Source organism: Microtus ochrogaster, linkage group LG9 (genome assembly GCF_000317375.1).
Source record: "Microtus ochrogaster isolate Prairie Vole_2 linkage group LG9, MicOch1.0, whole genome shotgun sequence".
NCBI classification, from domain to species: domain Eukaryota; kingdom Metazoa; phylum Chordata; class Mammalia; order Rodentia; family Cricetidae; genus Microtus; species Microtus ochrogaster.
This window is the reverse complement of record NC_022034.1, coordinates 22,601,003-22,607,343: the sequence shown is the minus strand read 5'-3', so window position 1 is coordinate 22,607,343 and position 6,341 is coordinate 22,601,003.

The window sequence follows — 6,341 nt, the reverse complement described above, 5'->3', positions numbered from 1 at the left end:
AAGAAGAAGAAGACAGGGAGAGAGGGAACAGAAGAAGATGGGATCATAAATTGTGGTCACAAGTTTCACACAGAGACAGAATCAGGGAAGGTGAAAGCAGAAATCAGATATACTGTGCAACTCTTTTTCAGCTATGTGGCTGGCTCTGGTCTGTATACCTAGAGGAAAAGGCTAGTAGGACAGAATATCTACTCAGACAGTAAACAGTCTTCTCCCAGACATGGTTCTGGAAGCAGCCAAGGACAAATGTCACCACGGCCACTCAGGTAGATATCAGCCTTTCTTCAGAGTAGCCCTAAGGCTCCATCTTGACCCCAGGTTGAGGCCCAGACCCTGGGCATCCAGACAGTCTCAAATGGTAACAGATATGATGGACATCAACAGAGACCCTGGCTGTGATAGAGACATGGACCCATACATGACCTATGGCTTCAGCTCAAACACCAACTGCTTCATTCTTTGGCTAATAGTCCAGGCCATTCAGATCAGGACAGTCCCTGCAGGGCTGTGGCCCTGTAGGCACCTACATGACCACACGTGGAAGCCCTGACCCTAGGCATCCTCACAAACCATGGACATGAACAAATACTGAGACTGCTCTAGGGCCAAGGACCCAGACACGGCCTTTGGCATGATCAAAGATGCATAGAGGAGCTATGAAACTCATTCAGAAAAATTTGAAAAATATGGCAATAACATGCTTTGTTTACATTAAACATATTTCACTTAAAATTCTCTCAATTCCCTCATTCTCTTCCCTCCTAATTTCTGCCCTAAAATATAGTTTCATCATTTAATCTATATATTAGGGTTCTGTTGAGCAACAGAAATGCTAGAATGAATATGTAATATACAAGGAATATGTTAAGTTGCCTTTTGTGTTAGGGGTTGGGAGTCCAACAATGGCCACCTGCATGCTCAAGTGTAAAGGACCACAGAGCTGCTCATTTCTGGAGCCTGGATGCCTCAGCAGTTCTCTTTAGTGTTAAAGACCTGGAAGTTTCCTGTTGAGCCATTGTCTTCAGCCCATGCTGGACAGCCAGAGAAACTGGGTTCTCCTGGCAGCAAAGGATGACTGACAGCAGCAATGGGCTGGCTGCACTCACCAGTGAGAAACAAAGGAGGCTGTCAGGGAGTATCGCTTTCTAGGCTCAGGAAGTTACACTTGGCCTCATGCCCGGGTCTCATGAAAGCCCAACAATTTTATGTATTTGTATCACTCATTCATTTATTTAAGAAAGAAACGTAATGGCAGAGTTTGTAGCTCAGTAATAAACGGCATTTAATGAGACACCTACTGGTTGACACCCAGGTTGCATTCCAGTTTATTATGATTAGAAATGTACTCATATTCATCAGAGTCTACACATTTGGCACTCGTTACAAAGCAAATGGTTTAGTTTACCAACACCTTTAAAAATCCCTTACATTTTTGGTATAATTTAAGGAGGCTTTCCTTTTCTGATGTTAGAGTCTACCTTATAAAGTAGCTTGCTTTATGGCAGACTCACTTGTGTTTTGTCTACCTGGGATCTAAACAGAATTGGATTAGAAAAACAGAATATATAATATGCCGGTTATATGGTTGAAACGGCGTGCCTCAGCTATGAAAGTAGAATTTGTACCTTTACTGCACACCCGTGGCTTGTTTCTGTGTATTCAGGTGCTCTGCTCCAGGGTCTCGGCCCTCAGTGGAGCAGTCTATTTTGTTATTTAGCAAATCCCTATGGCTAAACTTGCTCTGGAATAGTGCCTGCCTGTACGTGGGATGCTGGATACACGTTCTCCTAGCTGGTCTTCTGCGAGTCGTCAGAAGAACCTAGATGCTCTGGAAATTCACAGCTTTACCTTAAACTCTGCGAAAAGGGTTTCTGGTAAGTGGTCCTTGTCTCAAGAATGTTCATCTTGTACAGTTTCAGGTTAGTTTTGTTGTAAAAAATGTCCCTTTTCAATTGGCTTCCTTAGCCTCAAGCTTTGCCAACAACTGACCTAAATCTCCATTTTCAGTTTCAGTGGACACAGCTGATGGCTCCTCTTCTCTTGTCACTCTTTTCCTTTTCCACACTGCAATGTTTGCCCTTGATATTTCTATCCTTGTAGCACTTTTTGGTTTTAAATTGAAAATTCCCTGCATTTCTTTTGCTTTAACTAATGCTAATCCTGATTATTGTGTAAAACACAGCTCAAGTTAGAATTGTTCTTGTTTTATCCAGCCAGACCATTTCCTCGGTGCCTCTTTTTAGATATTGTTACTTTTACTAATTCTGTGATAATTGCACGAAGGGCTTGTGGATGTTTGTATGTGTGTACATGCATGTGCGTACAAAAGTGTCACCAATGATGTTAAACATGTCTTTTTTCATTTAATAGTCATTGAAGTCTATTTATCTATACCTATATCTATCTATATGTATCTATCTACACACACATACACACACTAACATATATAAAATTGTTAAGTTAGGCTGATTTCACTCTCCAATGAGAAGGGATTCACTAGATTATATTGTTTTAAGTTGAGTCTTAGTGGTTGAGTCATATTTGGTGATCCTGGTAACAGTAATATCAAAAAGTGCAATGAAGTAGTGATAGATTCTATCTATCTATCTATCTATCTATCTATCTATCTATCTATCTATCTATCTATCTATCTATCATTCATCTATCTTTACAATCATTCTATCTAGAGATAGAATGACAGAAGAAGAAGGAAGGGTATCAAAGGATCATATGGATGCTCCTATATTCATACACATGCATACTCTCAACTTTTGTCTTGGTTCTCAAGAGTGCTGCTTACAAGTAATCTTTGCTGGACTCACTCTTTGAGGATTCATGATCTGTTTTTAATTCATTTATAGAAGCTTGAATAAATTTCTGGGCTATAAAGTCAAATGACCTGTAGCTAGGAGTAAACACAGACTTTGAATCAAGCTTTGTCTTCTGTATGCTTTGAAGCTCTTTTTAGCTGTGTGTGACTTTGCTCAATCTTGGCCTAACTATAGAGCACTGCCCCGATGGTCTGTTATAGACTCTTTAGCCAAGGTACCCATGTCTGCCTAAGGCTCACCTTTATAGCACCTAACAGTATGCTGCCACCTCCACTTTGCCCCCTTCATTTGCTCCTTGATGATTCTTGTTGGTGCCATGTGTTTTTACCCTCTAATAGACTGCTCTGGCCAACACTGCTACTATGGATTTGAGGTGTATTCAGTTCTTCCATGGATTTGATAAGTTCCAGAAAGAGCAGAGTAAGGACTTACATTTCTTTACATCCTCTCACTTAAAATATGTAACATGGACCATTCATATAGTAGGAGATTATCAAATATTAATACTTAAAATTGATTTTTATTTAATGTGGTTTTATGGCCTTTATGGTTTCTGGTTCTTGGCCTTTGCAGATTTAATTTGACTTGATATTATCTGTCCTTTGATTTTTACTTGGCTTACTATATGTACTTAAATACAAGTGTTATTCCAGCTAGACTTTTGTGAATGAATAATGGTACTAGAGACAAATATAGCAACGATCCTCACATACACATGCACTTACTTGCTCACATAGTTGTCAAACAACAACAGTAAAGTTCCTATCTTATTCTACCAATGGAGAGATGGTTGCAGAAGAATATTAAATAATTGTTCCAAAGTTCCTAGCATTTGACCTCTGGCTTCTCATCATGTAGTTTTGTTTGTGCATAAATCACTTCTCAGCTAGCTGGTACTTCTCATGGATTCTGCAAGCTATGGGACTCACCATTCGGGCATCATTGCCACACATTGAAGAAGATAGGATTTCAACAGCAAGAGCATGAAACCCTAAAGAAAGAGAGGAGAGAAATAAATTTGTTTGTAAGAGCATTCCAGTCTATGTGGGAGGTACGACCATTATTCCAAAGGAGCAATGGGTACTCAAAACTGCCCCCATCATGTAGAAGCCCAATAAAACTTGTTCACAGTAGTGCCTCCAAACACAACCCCTTAAGTCTTCCTGTGAGGTTCACATCTGAGAGTTTATGCAGAGCACTGTCTTAGGTGATCATTCAACCCAGTGCAATCATTTAATAAGACGAATGCATTTAGTGCAAGCCTACTACATGTTACAAAAAGACAAGATCCCTTTCCAAATGTCTGGCCCAGCATCCTGAATTGAACCTACCTAAGACTTCTTAGTTGTTGTTACACACACACACACACACACACACACACACACACACACACACACCACACATACACACACTGCTGAGTCCATTTACTGTAGTTTGTATGCATTTGTGTCTATGGCTGACCCTCACATCAGGTCAAAATGCAAATAACAACTGACTCTGAGTCACCCAACCCTAATGGATACCTCTCCAACTCAACCTTTACACCTAAAGTTTCAGGAGCATTGAGCAAATGGGGAACGGAAAGATTGCAAGAGCAGGGGACCAGCACAACTGCTGCAAAATTGTGCTTTTATGTATGACAAGGAGTAGCATCCATAAAATCTTAACAACAGGGTTGCCTAAATAGGACATGAACAATGAAAAAACTCCAAGACCCTTCTAAGTAAGTCAGCCTATAGTTAATAGATGATTGATTTTTCTGCAGTATGAAATGGGAATATTCAGAGCCATTAGCAACAGGAAATGATCCTCACCTTCCTTATTTGATGTTGGTATAGCTTAGAACTGTATTCTTAACACCACTCCCTTAGAATATTTCTCTCAAAATAAATTACATTGACTAAAGAATGTATTTCAAATAAAAAAATTAAAGTAATTTCTAAAATCATCTAAAATGAACTCTTTCATGTATTTGGGAGAATTACTAGAGTTAAGATAAGCTAACCTCAGCAATGATGTCATGTCCTAGCTAGTCAGTAGTTCCTGGAGAAATTACGACTATTGAAATGCTTTTGTTGCTCATTTGATCACAATTAGATCAGTGTTTCCTGGCCAAGGTCAATGTGGGAACATCTGGAGACACTTGTGCTTGAGTGGAAGGAGAGGGAAGGGTGGCATGCTGCCAGTGTTCAGAGTGTGTAGGCTAGTGCTACTGCTGAGCGTCTTACGTATAGGTAGTCCTGCAGTGCTCCAGCATCAATAATTTCTCAGCCCCAATGCCACTGTTGAGGAAGCCTAGATTATACAATGTATGGAACAGTCTTTGGATAAGGGAGTGATTACGACAGGTGAGCCGTCTCTGTGGTTTGCACACAATCTCATTTACCAGAGTTAAAGCCTATGTAATGACAACTGAATGAGCTGAGAGAATGTATTGCTAAGAAGTGTTTTAAGCTGGCAAGATAATTCAGGTTTAATGAGCCCTACTACCTTCATAAATATCTCCCCCAAAACTTTCTTTTAAAACTTTAAATTGAGTTATGAAGCCTGTCTGCATAGAACATTTTAATAGATTGCTTTCAGGGAAAACGTGCATGTCTCAACTGCTTCCGGCGCTACTCTGACCTGGTCCTCGCCTGTTCTCCAGGCTTCCCCCAGAAACCAGTATCTATCTTTATGTGGCCACTCTAGCTGTTCAGTTGTATGGATGCACAGAGCTTTTTCCTGTTCAGTGATCTGTATCCATGCTTGTTTTTTCTCCTCTCTGCCTACAACATTGCTTCCCAGGCACAAGCACCTCTGTGCACCTCCTTGCTCTTGGTTCTAGTACTGATACCTTATGAATGCCTGGCTGAAGCTCCCAGACATCCATTTGTGACTCTGTAACACATGAAGGGCAAGGTGCAAAGTGCACACTTTAAAAACTTTTTCTTTTACTGAAAGACTTTTTTCATGCAATGTATTCTGTGTATGGTTCCCCTCCCCTGATTCCTCCACTATCCTCCCCATCTCCCTTCCTATCCAAATCTGAACCTTTTCTGTCTCTCCTTAGAAAACAAACAGGCATCTAAAAATAATGGATAAAGATAAAACAAAGACAAACAGAAAACAGAAGAAAAATAACCAAAGAAAAAGCATGAAAAGCACATGTAGGTGCACACACAAACACGCCCCCCCCCGCGCGCACACACACACACACACACACACACTAACAAACACACACTAACACACACACATTAACACACACAGGACTCCCATAAAAAACATAAAACTAGAAATCAAAATATATACAAGAGGATGTTTAAGGTTTGAAAAAGTGCCCTGGTAGAGACCCTCCAAAGATGACATCGATTTCTTTTTGTGTTTGCCATTTATTGCTGGTTACCCTTTGGAGTGGTTTGTATTCCCAGTCAAACTCCATTGACAAGAATTAATTTCTCATTTGTGAATGGTTTTCACTTGGAGATAGCTTTTGGGTTAGTGATAGGGGCTTGTGTCCACATGTGCTTT